The sequence below is a fragment of the Strongylocentrotus purpuratus genome, unplaced genomic scaffold (genome assembly GCF_000002235.5).
Source record: "Strongylocentrotus purpuratus isolate Spur 01 unplaced genomic scaffold, Spur_5.0 spur5_scaffold_20, whole genome shotgun sequence".
Classification (NCBI taxonomy): Eukaryota; Metazoa; Echinodermata; class Echinoidea; order Camarodonta; family Strongylocentrotidae; genus Strongylocentrotus; species Strongylocentrotus purpuratus.
In genome coordinates, this window is record NW_022145606.1 from 50,224,114 (window position 1) to 50,239,385 (window position 15,272).

Consider the following 15,272-nt stretch of genomic DNA (forward strand, 5'->3'; position numbering starts at 1 on the left):
TCAATCTCAGTGATGGAATTTCCCCATAATCACAGCTGGCCCCGACCAGTGGCGGATCCAGGGGGGGGGGGGGGGCCGGGGGGCCCGGGCCCCCCCCCCCCCTCCCCCTTGAGAAAAAAAATCATGTAAAATCACGTGATTTTTTACCTTTTTGGGGGGTTGGGCCCCCCCCCCCTGGCGCTCAAGGGGGGGGGGGGGGGGGGGGGGGGGGTGCAAATTGAAATTTTTTTGAGGATCAAAAAAAAAAAAAAATGTGATCACTAACCCCCCCCCCCCCCCCCCCCCCCCCCCCCCCCCCCCCTCCCCCACTGAGCGAATTTTTGGCCGGCGCGTTTTTCAAATTTTCGGGAGCAAAAAAAAAAAAAAAAAAAAATTGTGCTCTGTACACCCCCCCCCCCCCCCCCCACTGAGCGACTTTTCGGCCGGCGCGATTTTCAAATTTTCGGGAGCCAAAAAAAAAAAAAGTTGGGCCCCCTCCCCTAAGAAATCCTGGATCCGCGCCTGGCCCCGACAGTCTCAGACAACGAGAAAGAGCATCTGCTTATATCTGCTTAATATACTGAAAAATACATTTTTATTTATTTTGGTACATGTAACCATTACATCATTTTCCTTATGCCTGTGCATTACAAGGTATATAATACCCCCCCCTCTCTTTCTCTCTCTCTTTCTCTCTCTCCCTCTCTCTCTATCTCTCTTTATTTCTTTCTCTCTCTCTTTCTCCATCTTTCTCCTTTCTTGCTCACTTTAGTGAAACATATCTAATACTATATAGTCCGTTCTTGTATAGCGCATAGTCTCTCTCTCTCTCTCTCTCTCTCCCTCTTCCCCTCTCTCTCTCTCTCTCTCTCTATCTCTCTCTCTCTCTCTATCTCTCTCACGCACACACACACACACACACACACACACACTATTTCCCCCTCTCTCTTCTGTCTCTCCCTCAATCACTCTCTCTCTCTCACATTCACCCCATCCATCCCCTCTCTATTCTAATTTTTGTTGGTACTAGCTCTTTATCGCATATGTTGTGATTTCGGTATAATGTTGACAAATACACAAATAAGATCACAATGAATATCTAAATCAGTATCCTCAGAATCCTGTCTACCAGTATAGTTTTTATTACAGAAAACAGTTTTATATATTTAATGGTTAATCCCAAAAATGATATCAAAACTTAGTATCCTAATAATAAAATACAGTGGACGAGTTATCAAAATAACAGTTTCAAATACAAGTTGGGAAAGAAATTACAAATTATTTAAGTGATGCGAGAGAATGTTTTTTCTTCCACGGACTCCTTTTAGTAATATTGTGAGAAAAGGAAAACGATTTACATGCATTGGTCGATTCAGTGCAATGTGTCCTATACCACATATGACAATTAATTTTATCAATATTTTTCAACAATAAATAAAAAAAAACCTTGATATGTCTATGACTAAAAGGAAGGGTAATTTATGTAAAGAAACAAAATTATCGCACTGGTTCCAAAGTAGAGAGCCTGCGCATGAGGTTCATCGCGAAATTATTCAAGCAACAGACTGGAGCCGGGATTCGAACCCTTTACCCTTGGACTGACCTATGAGAGTCTAGGAACCACCGTACCACATGATATCCACGTAAAGAGGTTCACGATCATTTTCGGGCAAGTACGCAGAATATATAACCATAAACTTATGTTACACAATTTAACAGAAATCAACCAATTTGATTCTTACTGAGTGCACGCAGCTTTGCATGAGAGCACATATTGTGTATAATCTTTTGGCATATCACAATTTACAAAGCAGTGGAACTTACTTGATTTTATAACATTTGTTTTACCAAAGATAAAATAGATTAACAAAATATCTAATGAGAAGAGAAAATGAATCAATTTTAGAAATACTTTTACAATGCAGCTATTTACATTTTGTGACGGTGCATATTGTATCGTATCTTGAATTAAAAAACTGACGAAAACCTTAATTGAAACGTTTTTGAATATTAAACCTTTTTTTCTTCTATCATAGATAGAATTGATGAACATAATATATGATAAGGACAAATATGAACGAATCTTAAATTTACTAGTACGATGCAGCAGCTATTCACATTTTGTAACGGTGCATATTGTATCGTATCTAGCATTAAAAAACTGACAAAAACCTTAATTGAAACTTATTTTAATATTATAAATTTTCCATCTATTTAAGATAGAATAGATAAACATAGTATATAATAAAGAACATGTGAACGAATGTAACAAATACTAGTACAACATATAGCTATTTACATTTAATGTATACTTGTGTGGATAGCAATAACGTAAAAACTTTTCAATTCAACCAAAATCCATCTAAATATCGACAAGTCTTATAAATAGCAACCTGCGAAATCAACACATTTAAATCCTACCGAATTCTAATCATAATGCAGCTATTGACATGCTATTTACGTATATGAAGTCTATTGATAGATCAAGAAACAAAACCATCAAACCAAAAACTTGAAAAACATGTCTCATTACAATATATGTTACTTGTTTATCGGGCTCTCCGTGGAATTTCGCCACAATACATTAAAGACTCACTACACTCCTACAATCCAACTCGTACCTTAAGATCTGGAATTGATAATTTGCTGCAAATTCCCCGTACTCATAATTCGTGGGGAGACCATGCTTTTTCGCATGCAGCAGCCAAATTATGGAATAAGCTTCCCTCATCACTTCGCTGTATTGCAACATACTCCACCTTTAAAACTCGTCTTAAGACTTACCTATTCCATCTGTAACCTAGTATTTCCTTAAGTTGAATAAGTTTATTTTACTAAATTCATAATGGACATGTTATTTGTATATATATATGAAATGAATTAGTTGTCACCCTTTAGTCTCATTGGCTGCCCGTGTGGGGCCTGTTGGCCTAGATGCTAGAGCTTCTGTGAATAATGTGCTGACTGGGCTAGTCCCTTAAATTGTCAGTGAACGGAGCAGCTGGAGGGCACCGGGCCCCATCGGGCAGAGCTGAGGAACGAAATGGGTCATAACAAAAAATATTTCAAAAAAAAAAAATTGTAAAATTATTTACTTTTCCTGTATCAAAGAGAACTGTTGCTGAGCTAGCGCCATGAGCGTCCATGGACGGTGTGTGCGCTCTATAAGTTTACACTATTATTATTATTATTATTATTATTATATGTACAACAAAATAACACCCATGAATTATTTAGATTAATTGTTGTTGTATTCATCCGACTGCAATGTCTATGTGTAAAGTATAAAGACTAGATGCTGTACAGAATATTTCATTGGTATGTTATGTAGCATTTGATCCATCCAAAATACATATTCAAAGTTTAAATGTATCATATATAACAGGATGAAAGTCAATATTATTGAGTCTAATAAAATTTATACAGAACAATGGAGCTATTTCAATGATAACATGATAAGTTACAAAAACGTGCAATTTGTGTCATTATTATAGCATTTTCTTTGTCATAATACATACCAAGGATTTAAATGTAAAATATGAATATATTTTGTTTTTCATAGCAAGACGAATATTCAGATTTTCAAATTTTCGGGAGCCACAAAAAAAAAAAAGTTGGGCCCCCTCCCCTAAGAAATCCTGGATCCGCGCCTGGCCCCGACAGTCTCAGACAACGAGAAAGAGCATCTGCTTATATCTGCTTAATATACTGAAAAATACATTTTTATTTATTTTGGTACATGTAACCATTACATCATTTTCCTTATGCCTGTGCATTACAAGGTATATAATACCCCCCCTCTCTTTCTCTCTCTCTTTCTCTCTCTCCCTCTCTCTCTATCTCTCTTTATTTCTTTCTCTCTCTCTTTCTCCATCTTTCTCCTTTCTTGCTCACTTTAGTGAAACATATCTAATACTATATAGTCCGTTCTTGTATAGCGCATAGTCTCTCTCTCTCTCTCTCTCTCTCCCTCTTCCCCTCTCTCTCTCTCTCTCTCTCTATCTCTCTCTCTCTCTCTATCTCTCTCACGCACACACACACACACACACACACACTATTTCCCCCTCTCTCTTCTGTCTCTCCCTCAATCACTCTCTCTCTCTCACATTCACCCCATCCATCCCCTCTCTATTCTAATTTTTGTTGGTACTAGCTCTTTATCGCATATGTTGTGATTTCGGTATAATGTTGACAAATACACAAATAAGATCACAATGAATATCTAAATCAGTATCCTCAGAATCCTGTCTACCAGTATAGTTTTTATTACAGAAAACAGTTTTATATATTTAATGGTTAATCCCAAAAATGATATCAAAACTTAGTATCCTAATAATAAAATACAGTGGACGAGTTATCAAAATAACAGTTTCAAATACAAGTTGGGAAAGAAATTACAAATTATTTAAGTGATGCGAGAGAATGTTTTTTCTTCCACGGACTCCTTTTAGTAATATTGTGAGAAAAGGAAAACGATTTACATGCATTGGTCGATTCAGTGCAATGTGTCCCATACCACATATGACAATTAATTTTATCAATATTTTTCAACAATAAATAAAAAAAAACCTTGATATGTCTATGACTAAAAGGAAGGGTAATTTATGTAAAGAAACAAAATTATCGCACTGGTTCCAAAGTAGAGAGCCTGCGCATGAGGTTCATCGCGAAATTATTCAAGCAACAGACTGGAGCCGGGATTCGAACCCTTTACCCTTGGACTGACCTATGAGAGTCTAGGAACCACCGTACCACATGATATCCACGTAAAGAGGTTCACGATCATTTTCGGGCAAGTACGCAGAATATATAACCATAAACTTATGTTACACAATTTAACAGAAATCAACCAATTTGATTCTTACTGAGTGCACGCAGCTTTGCATGAGAGCACATATTGTGTATAATCTTTTGGCATATCACAATTTACAAAGCAGTGGAACTTACTTGATTTTATAACATTTGTTTTACCAAAGATAAAATAGATTAACAAAATATCTAATGAGAAGAGAAAATGAATCAATTTTAGAAATACTTTTACAATGCAGCTATTTACATTTTGTGACGGTGCATATTGTATCGTATCTTGAATTAAAAAACTGACGAAAACCTTAATTGAAACGTTTTTGAATATTAAACCTTTTTTTCTTCTATCATAGATAGAATTGATGAACATAATATATGATAAGGACAAATATGAACGAATCTTAAATTTACTAGTACGATGCAGCAGCTATTCACATTTTGTAACGGTGCATATTGTATCGTATCTAGCATTAAAAAACTGACAAAAACCTTAATTGAAACTTATTTTAATATTATAAATTTTCCATCTATTTAAGATAGAATAGATAAACATAGTATATAATAAAGAACATGTGAACGAATGTAACAAATACTAGTACAACATATAGCTATTTACATTTAATGTATACTTGTGTGGATAGCAATAACGTAAAAACTTTTCAATTCAACCAAAATCCATCTAAATATCGACAAGTCTTATAAATAGCAACCTGCGAAATCAACACATTTAAATCCTACCGAATTCTAATCATAATGCAGCTATTGACATGCTATTTACGTATATGAAGTCTATTGATAGATCAAGAAACAAAACCATCAAACCAAAAACTTGAAAAACATGTCTCATTACAATATATGTTACTTGTTTATCGGGCTCTCCGTGGAATTTCGCCACAATACATTAAAGACTCACTACACTCCTACAATCCAACTCGTACCTTAAGATCTGGAATTGATAATTTGCTGCAAATTCCCCGTACTCATAATTCGTGGGGAGACCATGCTTTTTCGCATGCAGCAGCCAAATTATGGAATAAGCTTCCCTCATCACTTCGCTGTATTGCAACATACTCCACCTTTAAAACTCGTCTTAAGACTTACCTATTCCATCTGTAACCTAGTATTTCCTTAAGTTGAATAAGTTTATTTTACTAAATTCATAATGGACATGTTATTTGTATATATATATGAAATGAATTAGTTGTCACCCTTTAGTCTCATTGGCTGCCCGTGTGGGGCCTGTTGGCCTAGATGCTAGAGCTTCTGTGAATAATGTGCTGACTGGGCTAGTCCCTTAAATTGTCAGTGAACGGAGCAGCTGGAGGGCACCGGGCCCCATCGGGCAGAGCTGAGGAACGAAATGGGTCATAACAAAAAATATTTCAAAAAAAAAAAATTGTAAAATTATTTACTTTTCCTGTATCAAAGAGAACTGTTGCTGAGCTAGCGCCATGAGCGTCCATGGACGGTGTGTGCGCTCTATAAGTTTACACTATTATTATTATTATTATTATTATTATATGTACAACAAAATAACACCCATGAATTATTTAGATTAATTGTTGTTGTATTCATCCGACTGCAATGTCTATGTGTAAAGTATAAAGACTAGATGCTGTACAGAATATTTCATTGGTATGTTATGTAGCATTTGATCCATCCAAAATACATATTCAAAGTTTAAATGTATCATATATAACAGGATGAAAGTCAATATTATTGAGTCTAATAAAATTATACAGAACAATGGAGCTATTTCAATGATAACATGATAAGTTACAAAAACGTGCAATTTGTGTCATTATTATAGCATTTTCTTTGTCATAATACATACCAAGGATTTAAATGTAAAATATGAATATATTTTGTTTTTCATAGCAAGACGAATATTCAATTTATAGTTCAATCTTCGATATACTTAATTTAACGTACCTATTTTCAATATAGTTTACACAAAACACAAGCTAATTCAAACAAACAGATTAAACAATAACGTGCATTTTTTGTCATTGTTAAAGCATTTGTTTTGTCAAAATAGGTCCTTCATAAAAGTATGTAACTATTTAAAAATTACGACAGATTTAAAAAAAACTGATACCAACAAACAACAAACTACCATGTAACAGACACGTGAAAATAATGTCATTGTTTTATAATGGTTCTGTCAGAATAGGTCCTACATAAGTATCAAGTTTCTTAGGAGTACGAAACATCAATAAGTTTACTCTTATAAACAACAAGTATAAAGTAGCTATTTCAGCGTGGATTACAAAACAAAACTCAAGCTAATATCAACAAATGAATAAAACAATAACATGCAATTTATGCCATCGTTTTAATAGCATAGTTTTTTTTGGGTCAAAACAGGCCCTATATAATCAATGACTATTAAACATGTTTCTAAGTACCACAACAAATCCATACAAATCAGTCCTAAAATACTACGTATGATGTGGCTATTTACAATTTCAAATATATGAAAAAGCGAAAGCCAATACAAACAAACAAACAATCAATTACGTGCAATTTATGTCAGTGTTACAGCATTAGTTATGTCATAACACACCCTTCATAATGAATTGCATGTCAAAATACATGTCATACACTTTTAATTTATTAGTGATCTCATCAGGGGATAGACTCGAACAATAAGGGTTTCTGTATTTGGTTCTTTTCACCAATTTTGATATTCTATGACGAAAGAGATGGGGATAGATTTCTCATTTTTCGTTCATTATTTTTTGAAGAAATGGCAATTATATTAGATATGGAAATCTAAGCAAATTTCATCTCCCTGCTGACGCCCGCGCCGATGTCTGTCTCCATAACGCGATTAGTACACTTGCTTGAAAGCCCGACGCATATCGGATATGCTAACTACGAACTGGTCTACTCTGAACAGGCCTTTATAGGCTCAAAAAGCTTTATGAATACGAGAATGTTTTCTCCATTGCAAGCAATCATATTCCCCGATGACGTCATCATCACCCGAGATGCTGCAAGGTGACCCTTCCTTTCATACAGTGTGTACGTTATAGTAATGTTGGTAGAGGAAATGATGCTACTCTTCCCCCTTTTATATCACCCCCACTCATAACCTGATCAATCACACACGTCGTGTACTCATCATCTGATGTCACGACGTAGAGGTCGTCTGTCATAGGATCGATGCAGGTATTCAGGATGACATCACTGTGGGGGATTTCCCTTTGAATACCCTGTCTGTCTATGATGAACACTCTGTGATCTGGTTCTGGGGGTTGAGCGATGATGCGACCTGATGATAGTACACCTTGCATCCTATTCTCTTCACATGTGATGGTATTCATGATCTTACCATCAGCTGGGTTGATGACGTATATCTTAGACTGACCATATTCAGCAGCGATGATCATCCCATCCTGGTCAACAGCTACATCCACCCATGTAAAATTACATGTTGTGTGTCTTGGTATTGTGATGTCATTGATGTGCTTCCATTGTCTGCCATACACACTGATGTATCCAGTCAAACTATCCCCTATACACCCTCCACTGCATTTACCACATACTACCTTGTCATCATTCAGCAACGTACAGGAGTAAACCCGTGATGTACCACTAGAGGTTATCACTCGCCGAGTGTGTTTAGTGTTCATATCTAATATGTATGTATGACAGCTGCCAAATAAGCCACCCAACATGTTAGCTGTGATGATCACATTGCATTCATCTATGCATCCTACAATAATCGGGAATTTGATTTTATCTTTGACATTGATTGTATCAATGAGCTTCCATTCCCCATCATACCCATCAATCCTCCCCTCATACTTCTCTCTCCCAGCACCCTTCGCAAACCTCACACCAGATATGGTATCTGTGATTTGTTTCGCACCATCCTCATTTAATGATTTCTTTAGTTCATCACTCACTGATGTCTTCAAATGATGCCCATCTTTGACGAAATTGTTATCATCTTCGGGTACTATGTCAAGTGCCTGTATTTCATATGGTTTTTGTCTCATCTTGCCATGATTTCTCCAACTCAGTAATCTTTGAATCTTTCTCTTCATCAATGTTTTGAATGTCTGTTTGGAGACCATGTTGTTTGTTGTCAATGGGTTCTCGTCTTTTCTCTGCATTTGTAGATTGAGCTCAAGTCGCTTCTCTCTCTCCTCATCGTTCTTTTGAATCTTGTCATTGTTCTTTTGAATCTCCTCTTGAAGTTTTTGATTATTATCATCAATCTCCTGGTTGATTTTTGCAGCATCCCCCTTCTCTATGCCTTTGTCTGTTTGGATCGCCTCCTTGATTACCGAATCAAGTTCATCTTGCAAAGCTTGTAGATGGGTGTTGGTGTCTTTCATACACTGACGAATCTGATCTCCATAAACTTGACAGAGCTTTAATTTGTCCTTTGTCTTCTCTTTCAGAATGTTAAGTTTTGCTCTACTTTCCATGATCGGGCCTTCTATACCCTGTCGCTCGCAAGGCTGCTGCTGATATATTATTGCGCATGAATAACACAGTGCCACATGATGTGTTTTACAATATAGTTTGATTTCTTCATCATGCTTCTGACAATAAAGATTGGACCCACCCTTTCTTGCTTTTCCGATGCATTCCCCTTTTGAGACGCAGTCTTTACAGAGCTTCTTCTTCCCCTTCACGTCGTACGTTACATCTGTGATTGCCTCACAGTTCTCTCTTTCACAGACGTCTTCTGCAGAGCTAAAGTAAGCCGCCATATTTATCAGAATGTTGACCTGTAGTACAAAGCCGAAGTAAAATAATAATGATAATAATACTGCCCTGTTAGTGGGGCCTGGGTAAAACCACTGACCATCAGAATGTCCAACCAGGGAGTTGATACAGAAGGAGTGGAAACTATTGTAATTTATTCAAACGCATGCGTGAGTTCTGAAGCATAACAATGGGATGTGTAACATTCCACTTGGCTTTGAAGTTCCATACTCCGAGCCGCTTTTCCACTGCGGGGAATTTCGAAGGCCAGACACCAGATTTACATTTATTACAAAATATTAAATTACCGGCATTCCGCCCTTCCTATAATTTGTGTTCAAGAGTTGGTAAAAGAAAAATTAGATCCTGACAAAATCTCAATATTTTAGGATAATGCGCTTATTTTCGCATGTTTTAATGTCCCGTCATTTAATCCAAGATTTATAATTTTCGGTAACTATTGTTAATGCGTGTTTTTGCGTGTTTTTTTATTTTTGCAGTTGGAAAAAAAGGATGAAATTGCACAAGTTTGTGTTCGCTTGTTCTACTCATGAATACTGATGAGGCTACCCTGGGTAAACAAGACATATTATTATTATTATTATTATTATTATTATTATTATTATTATTATTATTATTATTACACATTTTCACATTCAACAATTGATGAGAAATCATTGAAAGGGACAGCAAACATTTGTTGAAATACCATTTTCTGATGTAGGAATTCTAAATCCTGATAATTCCACGCACTCTTTTATCTTACCACCTGGTCAACAGTTGCAGATTAGCGCATAACTTTGCGGCGGCTTGAAGTATGGGGTCAAGGGGGAGCGGCTTGATTCCACTCCTTCTCTATCACCTCCCTGATGCAACTAATCCAAGCAGGCTATGGTCAGATTATTAATATTGTCTCTCCCTCTTTTTGAGTCTCTCTCCCTCTTTTTGAGTCTCTCTCCCTCTAGCTCTCTCTCTTTCTCTCTTCTGCTATTCTTTTTCGGTAGGAAAAAAGAAACTAATACTAAATGTAATAATAATAATAATAATAACTATTAAAAAAACAATTATACTGGGTTATTCTGTAGACATCATGTATGTCAGACTTCACAATCCTGGCACTCCACAATATACATGTACAATATATAACATGCCCCAGCTCATTGTTTTTTCCATTTTCTTCCCCTTAATCCATACTTAAACTCACTCTCGCTACGTTCTCATTAACCTCGTCTCATACTCGGTTTATGCCCGTTTCATAATCGTTTGATCAGTTTTCTTTCTTTCCCGTGTTTGCAACATAATATATTGTCCAGACCCTCATCTAGACGACCCAGTTCTCTTCCTACACAGCTAAGTTGCTGTTCTTACCTTCGTATTTGAAGTCCGAAAGAAAGTTCACATCCTCGATTGGCTGTTCTTTGTGTTTCAAACTTCGCTTGAAGAAGAACTATTCGATAATGTACTGGTGATTTGTGCAAATCAAGATGGCGTCTAAATGAATATCATCCAAACAAAACCGAACCTGACACCACGAATGCCTTCACCATGCCAACGATACTTTTCACGCATGCTTGCATGTCGTGCACATTATAATAGGCAAGTCTGAGAGGAAAAAAACATGTACCATTGTGAATGACGAAGGTGTGCTGACAAAAGATAAGCCCCGCGGCACTTTGTAAATATAGATCGGCATGAAATGTGTGAATAATATTTCAAGGTTACACATAAGAAATGCATTTGCTTCATTCACAAGGCTAGTCGAATCAGAGAAGGGGTGTGTGGTTGCGTGTGTATGCGTGTGTGTTTGTGTGTGGAGGGGGAGGGGGGTGCCCCTATGATTTTACGGGGGGGGGGATGGGTAATTTCACGAAATTTCGGACCCCCTACCATGCCCACACACCAGCCAGAGAATTCTGTATCAGCATACAATGTTTCATAACAATTATGCAAAACTTCATTGATGTGTGTGAATTGAGGTCGAGACAGTCAATAATATACCATCATTATGATAATTTTCAGATAAATGTCAATGTATTCTGCTGTATTATGCCTTGTGAGGAGTGGTTTGTAATATTTGGTGGTTTTAAACGTAATGGGAACTGATTGTTTTCTCTCCCTTAAACCACCTTATCTTTCACTATACCCTCTCTTATTTATCATTATAGTCTGTTGAGAGCCAGAAGTGTGTTAACTCTGTGTTGAATTATATGAGTTAACGCCCTTCTGGTTCCAAACAGAATCACCGTACGTACTCTTTCTCTATTAATTGACTCTCTCTCTCTCTCTCTTTCTTCCCCCTCTCTCTCTCTCTCTCTTTACACCCTTTTCTCTATTCACAACGTCTTGTCTCTCTGTCTCTCTCTTTGCACATATTGCTCTCTTTCTCTCTCTCTCTTTGCACATATATCTTTAGTTATTGAACCCTCTCTCTCTTCTTTCTTTCTCTCTTTCCTTATCGCCTCTCTTCTTTCTCTCTCTCTCTTTCTCTCTCTCACTCTCTCTCTCTTTGCACATATTTATGAAGTTATTGACCCCTCTCTCTCGCTCTCTTTTTTTTCCTCTCTTTCTTTATCCCCTCTCTTCGTCCTCTTTCTCTCTCTCACTCTTTCTTACCCCTCTCTATCTCTCTTTCTATCTCTCTTTCTCTCTTTCACTCTCTCTCTCTTTCTCTGCATCTCTCTTTTTTTTAGTGTACATATTCTGTTATTTTACTTATTTATCGCATATTTTGTGAATTCGGAACGAATATTGACAAATACAATGGATCACAACGAATATCTGAATCAGTATTAGCGTCCTGTCTACCTGTATAGTTTTATTACAGAAAACAGATTCATATATTTCATGGTTAATCCCTAAAATGATATCAAAACTTTAATAGTATCTAATGATAAAATACAGTGGACGAGTTATCAGAATACCAGTTTCATAACAGAACAAAATACTAAACAAGTTAGGAAAGAAATACAAACTATTTAAGTGATGCGAGGAATGTTTTGTTCTTCCACGGACTCCTTTCAGCAATATTGTGAGAAAAGGAAAACGATTTACATGCATTGGGCGATTCAGTGCAATGTTTCTCATACCACATATGACATTAATTTTATCAATATCTTTCAACAATGAATGAAAAAAAAAACCTTGATATGTCTATGACTAAAGGGAAGGGGTAATTTATGTAAAGAAACAAAATTATCGTACTAGTTCCAAAGAAGAGAACCTGCATATGAGGTTCACCGCGAAATTATTCAAGCAACGGACCGGAGCCGGGATTCGAACCCTCTACCCTTGGACTGAGCTATGAGGGTCTATCGAAGGAACCCCCGTACCACGTGATCTCGACGTAAAGAGGTCCACGATCATTACCGGGCATGTATGCAGAATATACAAACATAATCTTATGTTACACAATTTAACATAAATCATCCAATTTGATTCTTATTAATTGCATGCAGCTTTGCATGAGAGCACATAATATTGTGTATAATCTTTTGGCATATCACAATTTACAAAGCAGTGGAACTTACTTGATTTTATAACATTTGTTTTACCCAAGATAAAATAGATTAACAAAATATCTAAAGAGAAGAAAAAAATGAATCAATTTTAGAAAGGCTAGTACAATGCAGCTATTTACATTTTGTGACAGTGCATATTGTATGGTATCTTGGAATAAAAAACTGACGAAAACCTTAATTGAAATGTTGTTGAATATTAAACTTTTTTTCTTCTTTCTTCTATCATAGATAGAACACTTCTTCTTCTTCTTCAAGATAATCTGCCTCCTTCAATACTGAAGATTCTTGCAGATGCCGTATACTCGGCCTGATTGGGGTGTGCAGGTGGACCATTACACCGGGGTTTCCCCCTACTCTTATACGAATACCATTTAACGTCCTATCCGAGGGACGGAGTGTTTTCCACTTGACATAACCTGCGTCTATGAACAAGGGAAGGGGCACGTTAACACACAACGCAGACTTCAGTCATCCGCCTGGGTGGGAGTCGAACCCGGGATCTTTGGTTCGACGGGCAGACGCTTTACCGACTGAGCCAACTCGCCTCCTAGACTAAGGACAAATATGAACGAAACTTAGATTTACTAGTACGATGCAGCTATTTACATGTTATGACATTGCATTATGTTATGGTATCTCAGATTACAAAACTGACAAAAACCTTAATTGTAACTTATTTGAATATTAAACTTTTTTTTCCTTCTATCATAGATAGAATAGATGAACATAATATATGATAAGGAAAAATATGAACGAATCTTAGATATACTAGTACGATGCAGCTATTCACATTTTATGACGTTGCATATGTTATGGTATCTCAGATTACAAAACTGACACAAACCTTAATTGAAAACTATTTAATATTATACATTTTTCCTTCTTTTAAGATAGAATAGATAAGCATAATATCTAATAAGGAAACATGTGAACGAATGTAACAAATACTAGTACAATGTATAGCTATTTACATTTAATGTATTATTCATTGTGTGGATAGCAATAACATAAAAACTTTTCAATTCAACCAAAATCCTTCTAGATATCGACATGTCTTATAGCAACCTGGTGAATCAACGAATTTGAATCCTTCCGAATTCTTATCATAATGCAGCTATTGGCATACTATTGGCGTATATGAAATCTACTGATAGATCAACAAACAAAACCATCAAACCAAAAACTTGAAAAACATGTCTCATTACAATATATGTACAACAAAATAACATCCATGAATCATTTAGATTAATTGTTGTTGTATCCATCCGACTGCAATGTCTATGTGTAAAGTATACAGACTAGATGCTGTACAGAATATTTCCGTCATTGGTATATGTAGCATTTGATCCATCCAAATACATATTCGAAGTTTAAATGAAAGTCATTGAGTCTTATACATTTTACGGAACAATAGAGCTATTTCCATGATAATATGATATGTTACAAAAACGTCACTGCGATTTGTGACATTATTATAGCATTTTCTTAGTCATAATACATATCAAGGATTTACATTTAATATATGAATATATTTTGTTTTTCATAGCAAGACGAATGGTCTATTGATAGATCAGTCTTCGATATATTTAACGTAGCTATTTTCAATATAGATTACAAAAAAACACAAGCTAATTCAAACAAACAGATAAAACAATAATGTGCAATTTTTGTCATTGTCAAAGCATGTTTTGTCAAAATAGGCCCTTCATAAAAGTATGTAGCTATTTACAAATTACGACAGATTATTAAAAAAAAACTAATTCCAAAAAACAAACAAACAAACATGTAACAGACACGTGAAAATAATGTCATTGATTTAGAATGGTTTTGTCAAAATAGGTCCTACATAAAGTATCAAGTTTCTTAGCAGCACGAAACATCAATACAGTTTACTCTTACAAATACTAAGTATAAAGTAGCTATTTTCATTATGGATTACAAAAGAAAACACATAATATAAACAAATGAATTAAACAATAACGTGCAATTTATGTCATCGTTTTAATAGCATAGTTTTTTTGGTCAAAACAGGCTCTACATAATCAATGACTTACATGTTTCTTAGTAACACGGCACATCCATAATGATCAGTCTTACATATTGCTCGGGTTTTCTCATTTTCGCTCGCTGGACGTATATAGCAGACGGCAATCGGTGGATTAGACGACACTTGGTAGTGAATTTGTATGTGAGATTTTTTTGCTAAATATAAAATACAAGAACATTTTCCATATCTTTAAACTA